The 7,381-nt window shown below is 48.4% G+C and overlaps 1 long non-coding RNA gene across 1 annotated transcript in view; it reads left to right on the forward strand.

Moving 5' to 3' along the window:
• LOC117976495 (uncharacterized) overlaps positions 1-7,062 on the forward strand; it is a 25,327-nt gene extending 18,265 nt beyond the window's left edge. The window contains exons 2-4 of the long non-coding RNA XR_008621642.2: positions 1,272-1,379; positions 3,304-3,468; positions 6,054-7,062. This is a non-coding gene — a long non-coding RNA (uncharacterized LOC117976495). The remainder of the gene's footprint in view (positions 1-1,271; positions 1,380-3,303; positions 3,469-6,053) is intronic.
• Positions 7,063-7,381: the final 319 nt, after the last annotated feature.

A 7,381-nucleotide genomic window follows, 5' to 3' on the forward strand; every position in this document is an offset into this window, starting at 1 on the left:
AGGCACAGCTTGCAGTGAGCTGAGATTGCACCACTGCACTCCAGCCTGGGCGACAGAGCGAGGCTCCGTCTCAAAAAAAAAAAAAAAAAAAAATGTATTGGGTTGCCAACTCTGTGCCAATTACTAAGCTACTGCAAAATTCAATGTGGTCCCTGTCCCCATGAAACAGAGTGGCAGAGGAGAGGGAGGAGAGGTGGATAATCAGATACACTAATAGATGAATAGTGATTAGCAGATGGAAATCTTTTTTTTTTTTTTTTTTTTTTTGAGATGGAGTCTTGCTCTGTTGCCCGGGTTGGAGTACAATGGCGCCCTCTCAGCTTACTGCAACCTCTGTCTCTTGGATTCAAGCGATTCTCCTGCCTCAGCCGCCCAAGTAGCTGAGACTACAGGCACGTGCCACCACACCCGGCTAATTTTTGTATTTTTAATAGAGAGCAGGTTTCACTGTGTTGGCCAGGCTGGTCTCGAACTCCTGACTTCAGGTGATCTGCCCATCTTGGCCTCCCAAAGTGCTGGGGTTACAGGCGTGAGCCACCACGCCTGGCCAGTGGAAATCTTTGAAGGAAATATACACAGCTCTTGAAGTGGGGATAGTGTGGAAACTGACCTGGGCATCATCTGGAAGGGCGAAGAGAGGTTTTCTTAGAGGAAGGGATGACTCAGTGGAGCTCTGAGTAGGAGCAGGCGTTGGCCAGGAGAAGCAATGTGGGGGGAAAGTTTACAGTCTGAAGGAACAGCAAGTGCTTAGGGAAAGAGAGGAAGGAGCTTATTGCTTTAGGCCTAAAGAAGACATGAGTGGCTGAAGGAAGAGGCAAGGGAACTGTCCCCTTCCCTAAGAAGACCTGTGTGTGGCATTGCTAGAGTTAAGTAACACTACCTGTGAGCCAAATTAAGAGTTTAGTCTTTTAGGCCGGGCTTGGTGGCTCACGCCTGTAATCCCAGCAGTTTGGGAGGCCAAGGTGGGCAGATTACTTGAGGTCAGGAGTTTGAGACCAGCGTGGCCAACATGGTGAAACCTCTTCTCTACTAAAAATACAAAAATTAGCTGGGTGTGGTGGCGCACAACTGTAATCCCAGCTACTCAGGAGGCTGAGGCAGGAGAATCACTTGAACCTGGGAAATGGAGGTTGCAGTGAGCCGAGATCGTGCCACTGCACTCCAGCCTGGGCAGCAGAGTGCGACTCCATCTCAAAAAGAAAATTTAAAAAAGTCTGGTCTTTCTCCTGAAAGCAGTAGGAAACCATTAACAGATTTTTGTTTTTTTGTAGGGATGGATCTCGAACTCCTGGGCTCAAGCGATCCTTTCACCTTGGCCTCTCAAGTAGCTGGGACCACATTTGCTCACCAGCTGGCCCAAGACCAGACTGGGCAACATGGTGAGACCCCGACTCTACAAAAACTTTTTTTTTTTTGAGACAGAGTTTCGCCCTTGTTGCCCAGGCTAGGGTGCAATGGCGCAATCTTGGCTCATGGCAACTCCGCCTCCCAGGTTCAAGAGATTCTCCTGCCTCAGCCTCCTGAGTAGCTGGGATTACAGGGACCTGCCACCACACCTGGCTAATTTTGTAATTTTAGTAGAGATGGGGTTTCTCCATGTTGGTCAGGCTGGTCTCGAACTCCCAACTTCAGGTGATCCGCCCGCCTCGGCCTCCCAGAGTGTTGGGATTACAGGTGTGAGCCACCGGGCCTGGCCCCCCAAAAAATTTTAAAAATTAGCTGGGTGTGGTGGCACATACCTGTAGTCCCAGCTACTTGGGAGGCTGAGGTGGGAGGATCAGTTGAGCCCAGGAAGTTGAGGCTACAGTGAGCTGTGACTGTGCCACTGCACTCCAGCCTGGGTGACAGAGCGAGACCCTGTCTCAAAAAGAAAAGAAAAAAGGTTTTGAATAGGGGCGTAACAGTCAGATTTGTGGCTTTGGAAAGATGACTGTGGGGTGCAATGATGAGTCTTGCTGAGGCATTGACTTGGAGGGCTGGAGGTGTCGGGATGAGGACTGGGTTTCTGGCTGTGGAAGTGAATAGATGGGGGAGCCACACCTCAGGATAGGTTTCCTGGGAAGAGGGGGTGGAGTGGGTGCTGATGGTTTGGGATGGCTGAGTTTGAGGGGCTTTTGAAATGTCCGAGGTGGACTGAGTGGGCAGTGTGGTGTCTGGGCCAGACCTGAGAGGAAAGGGCCAGGCTGAACCCCGGGGCTCCAATGCTGACTGCAAAGTGAGCAGGGAAGAGTGTCTGGAGAGAGAAGAGAGTTCTGGACAAAGCCTTGAGGAGCCCCGACATTTTGGGCTGAAAAGGGGAGAGTGAGCCTGCACTGAAGAGCAAGAGGAAGCAGCCCCAGAGGCAGGAGGACAGCAAGGGAGCTCGGTGTCCAGAAAGAAGGGGACTGGGAATGTCTCGGAGGAGGAAGTGGCCAGCCAAGCGGGCTGCCCGGAGAGGTCAGGGAGGCTGACAAGTGCCTGCCAGTTTCGATGAGATGGAGGCCACCGAGACCTCAGCAAGAGCTATTCCGGTGGCGGGCGAGGGTGGAAGCAGATGGAAGCGGGTTGGGGAGCAAGTGGGAAGTGAGAAAAGGAAGGCTACATGCGTAGACAGCTCTCGGGGGAGCTTGGCTGTGAAGGGAAGAAAGGGATAGGGCTGTAGCCTCTGGGGTCAAGGAAGATTTAGCTTTTTAATAGGAGAGACCTCCTGATGGCGAGAGTGATTGGCTGTGCAAGGGAGATGAGATGACTCTAGGAAGGTGGATGAGAAAGGCCAAGGCCAGGGCACCCTGCTACTTAACAGAGGGGTGGTACGCTGATGGCTGGAAGTTGGCAGCACATGGGGCAGGCACTTGCTTGCCTTGGTTCCTTGCTCATATTCCTCTGCAGGTGGAATTCTTCTCTCTTCTCTCCTGCCTCCTTTGGTTTTTTTTCTTTTTCTTTTTGTTGAGATGGAGTCTCTCATTCTGTCGCCCAGGCTGGAGTGCAGTGGTGCAATCTCGGCTCACGGCAACTCCCACCTCCCAGGTTCAAAGTGATTCTCCTGCCTCAGCCTCCTGCATAGCTGGGACTACAGGCATGCACCACCACAAATGGCTCATTTTTGTATTTTTAGTAAAGATGGTGTTTCACCATGTTGACAGGCTGGTGTCAGGTGATCTGAGGTGACCTCAGGTGATCCATCTGCCTTGGCCTCCCAAAGTGCTGGGATTACAGGCATGAGCCACCATGCCCAGCCCTGCCTCCTTTGTATACTCCTGTTCAGCCTGTAGACATAGGAGGAAGATTACGTTCTCTGAAAAGACCTCCTTCCTCTTCCTCTAGGGTCATCCTCCTCTAAGATTCCAGGACCATGATCATCCCTCTATTGCTGCTTCTTAGATCAGCTTGTAATGTCCATCTCCCCGACCAGACTGCGTCTCCAGCATCTCTGAGTCCCCAGGGCCTGGCCTGGGGCTTGCTACATGGTGGGCGCCCAGTAACTGTGAGGTAAATAAATGAATGAATTAACCATGGTCATATGGAGGAAGTACTGCAGGAGGAGGCAAGTCTGGAATAGTTCCTAAGTGAATGCGGAGAGGGATGGGACAAGGAAAGAAAGGAGGAAAGGGAAAAGGCAGCCTAAGCTACTGCCAAAGGCACTTACATTGATCATGAACTTCTATGCACCAAGCATTAATACGTGAGTTTCTCATTTTTTATTTTTATTTTTTTTCCCGAGACGGAGTCTTGCTCTGTCACCCATGCTGGAGTGCAATGGCGTGATCACGGCTCACTGTAACCTCCGCCTCCTGGGTTCAAGCAATTCTCCTGCCTCAGCCTCCCGATAGCTGGGATTACAGGTGCCCGCCACCGAGCCCGGCTAATTTTTGTATTTTTAGTAGAGACGGGTTTCACCATGTTGGCCAGGCTGGTCTTGAACTCCTGACCTCAAATGATCTGCCTCACCTTGGCTTCCCAAAGTGCTGGGATTACAGGAGTGAGCCACGGTGCCCGGCCATGTTTTTTCTTACCTATGGATAATAATTTTTTTTTTTTTGAGACAGGGTCTTGCTCTGTCACCCAGGCTAGAGTGCAGTGGTGTGACCAAAGCTCACTGCATCCTCAAACTTTTGGGATTAAGGGATCTTCCTGTCTCAGCCTCCCAAGTAGCTGGGGGCACAGGCATGCACCACCATGCCCAGCTAATTTTTACACTTTTTGCAGAGATGGGGTCTTGCTATGTTGCTGCTCAGGCTGGTCTTGAACTCTTGTTGGACTCAAGTGATCCTCTTTCCTTTGTCTCTCAAAGTGCTGGGATTACAGGCATGAGCCACCTCGCCTAGGCTAGGTTTCTTCTTTAATCCTCACAATATCTTCAGAAGGAATATTATTTGCCTGTGCATTAGCTGGCTTCCCGAATCTACTAGAATACAAACTCCTTGAGGTGGGGGTTGTCTGTCTTGCTGCTGTGTCCCCAGTGCTAGAATAGCACCTGGCACATAGAGTTGCCAGATAAAACACTGTCAAATCTGAATTATAGATAAACAATAAGTAAGTTTTTTAGTATAAATAAATATGTTCTGTATATTTTGTGCTAAATTTTTTTTTTTTTTTTTTTGAGACGGAGTTTTGCTCTATTTCCCAGGCTGGAGTGCAGTGGCACTATCTCAGCTCTCTGCAACTTCCGCCTCGAGGGTTTAAGTGATTCTCTTGTCTCAGCCTCCCTTACAAGAGCCTCCTCTTTTGTAAGCTGGGATTACAGGCACTCGCCACCACACCCGGCTAATTTTTGTATTTTTAGTAGAGATGGGGTTTCATCATGTAGGCCAGGCTGGACTCAAACTCCTGGCCTCAAGTGATCACCCGCCTTCGCCTCCCAAAGTGCTGAGATTACAGGTGTGAGCCAGTGCACCCAGCTCTGTGCTAAATTTGACAATACTATACATAGTAGGTCCTTAATAAATATTGTTCCATAAATATTGTTTGATTAAACCTCACAGTGGGAATGCAGCCAGTAAATTCCAGACTATGGGAAGTCTAGAAGACAATCGTAGTATCTCCAATGACTAAATTGCAAAGAGGAAAAAAAAAAAAGAGAGACAGAGAGAGATAAAGGGGGAATTTATAGATAAAAAGAGAGACATATTAACCACTTGAAATCCTTCTTTGGCTCCTAATTCAAATAAACTAAAAATTGTAAAGAAAAAATATTATAAGATAATTAGAAATTTGAACACTGACTGGCTATTTGATGAAGTTAAAGTGTGATTGTTAATTCTTTTTTTTTTTTTTGACATGGAGTCCCACTCTGTCACCCAGGCTGGAGTGCAGTGGTGTGATCTCAGCTCATTGCAACCTGTGCCTCCCAGGTTCAAGCAATTCTTCCGTCTCAGTCTCCTGAGTTTCTGGGACTACAGGTGCTTGCCACCATGCCCGGCTGATTATTTTTTGTATTTTTAGTAGAGACAGGGTTTCACCATATTGATCAGGCTGGTCTCGAACTCCTGACCTTGGGTGATCCACCTGCCTCGGCCTCCCAAAGTACTGGGATTACAGGCATAAGCCACCGTGCCCGGCCAATTGTTAATTTTTTTTAGGTTTGATAATAATGTTGGGGTTATGTTTGCTTTTAAAGGGTCCTTATAGAAATATGTATTGAAATATTTAGGAATGAAATTATGTGATGTCTTGGATTTGCCTAAAAATAACATGGGGTTTGTTCTAGGTTGGGCACAGTGGCTCGCACCTGTAATCCCAACAGTTTGGGAGGCCGAGGCAGGAGGATTGTTTGAGCCCAGGAGTTTGAGACCAGCCTGGGCAACATAGCGAAACCCTATATCTACAAAAAAATACAAAAATTAGCCGTGCGTGATGGCACACGTTTGTAGTCTCAGCTACTCAGGTGGCTAAGGCATGAAAATCACTTGAACCCCAGAGGTTGCAGTGAGCCGAGATCGCATCACTGCACTCCAGTCTGGGCAACAGAGCAAGACCTTTCTCTAAAAAACAAACAAAGCAAAACAAAATAATATAGGGTTTGGGGTTTGTTCTATATCTTATATTTTTCTTTCTTTCTTTCTTTCTTTTTTTAGATGGAGTCTTGCTCTGTTGCCCAGGCTGGAGTGCAGTGGCGTGATCTCGGCTCACTGCAACGTCCGCCTCCCAGGTTCAAGCAATTCTTCCACCTCAGCCTCCTGAGTAGCTGGGACTACAGGCACGCACCACGCCTGGCCAATTTTTTTTTGTATTTTTAGTAGAGATGGGGTTTCACCATGTTGCCCAGGCTGGTCTTGAACTCCTGACCTCAAGTGATCCACCTGCCTTGGCCTCTCAAAGTGCTGGGATTACAGGCATAAGCAAGTGCGTGGCCTTTTTTTTTTTTTTTTTTTTTTTAGATGGAGTCTTGTTCTGTCACCCAGGCTGGAGTGCAGTGGCACAATCTCAGCTCATTACAATCTCTGCCTACCGGGTTCAAGTTATTCTCCCACCTCAGCCTCCCAAGTAGCTGGAAGTACAGGCACGAGCCACCACATCCAGCTAATTTTTTTGTATTTTTAGTAGACATGGGGTTTCACCATGTTGGCCAGGCTGGTCTCGAACTCCTGACCTCAAGTGATCCACCTGCTTCGGCCTCCCAAAGTGCTGGAATTGATTACAGGCATGAGCCACCATGCCTGGCCATTGTTCTATAATATATCTTTTTTTTTTTTTTTTTTTTAATTGAGACGGAGTCTCGCTCTGTTGCCCAGGCTGGAGTGCAGTGGCGCAATCGCGGCTCACTGCAAGCTCCGCCTCTCGGGTTCACGCCATTCTCCTGCCTCAGCCTCTCCGAGCAGCTGGGACTACAGGCGCCCACCACCACACCCGGCTAATTTTTTGTATTTTTAGTAGAGACGGGGTTTCACCATGGTCTTGATCTCCTGACCTCATGATCCACCCGCCTCGGCCTCCCAAAGTGCTGGGATTACAAGCGTGAGCCACCGCGCCCGGCTATAATACATCTTAATTGTGGTGGTAACATGGGCATATTCCTTTGGCAAAACTATTTGAACTGTACACTTAAAATGTGCATTTTATTACATAAATCATACCTAAATAAAATTGTGTTGTTATTGTTGTTTTTTGAGACAGGGTCTCGCTCTGTCACCCGGGCTGGAGTGCAGTGGTGATTGCAGGTCCCTGCAGCCTGAACCTCCCAGGCTGAAGGGATCCTTCCACCTCAGTCACCTGAGTAGCTGGGACTAGCTAATTTACGTGTTGTTGTTTTTGTTTGTTTTGGTAGAGATGGGGTTTCGCCATGTTGCCCAGGCTAGTCTCAAACTCCTGGCTCTAACAATCTGCCAGCCTTGGCCTCCCAAAATGCTGGCATTACAGGTGTGAGCCATCATACTGGCCAATTTGATTTTTTTTTTTTTAAAGT

This window comes from Pan paniscus, chromosome 19 (genome assembly GCF_029289425.2).
Source record: "Pan paniscus chromosome 19, NHGRI_mPanPan1-v2.0_pri, whole genome shotgun sequence".
In the NCBI taxonomy this organism is placed as follows: domain Eukaryota; kingdom Metazoa; phylum Chordata; class Mammalia; order Primates; family Hominidae; genus Pan; species Pan paniscus.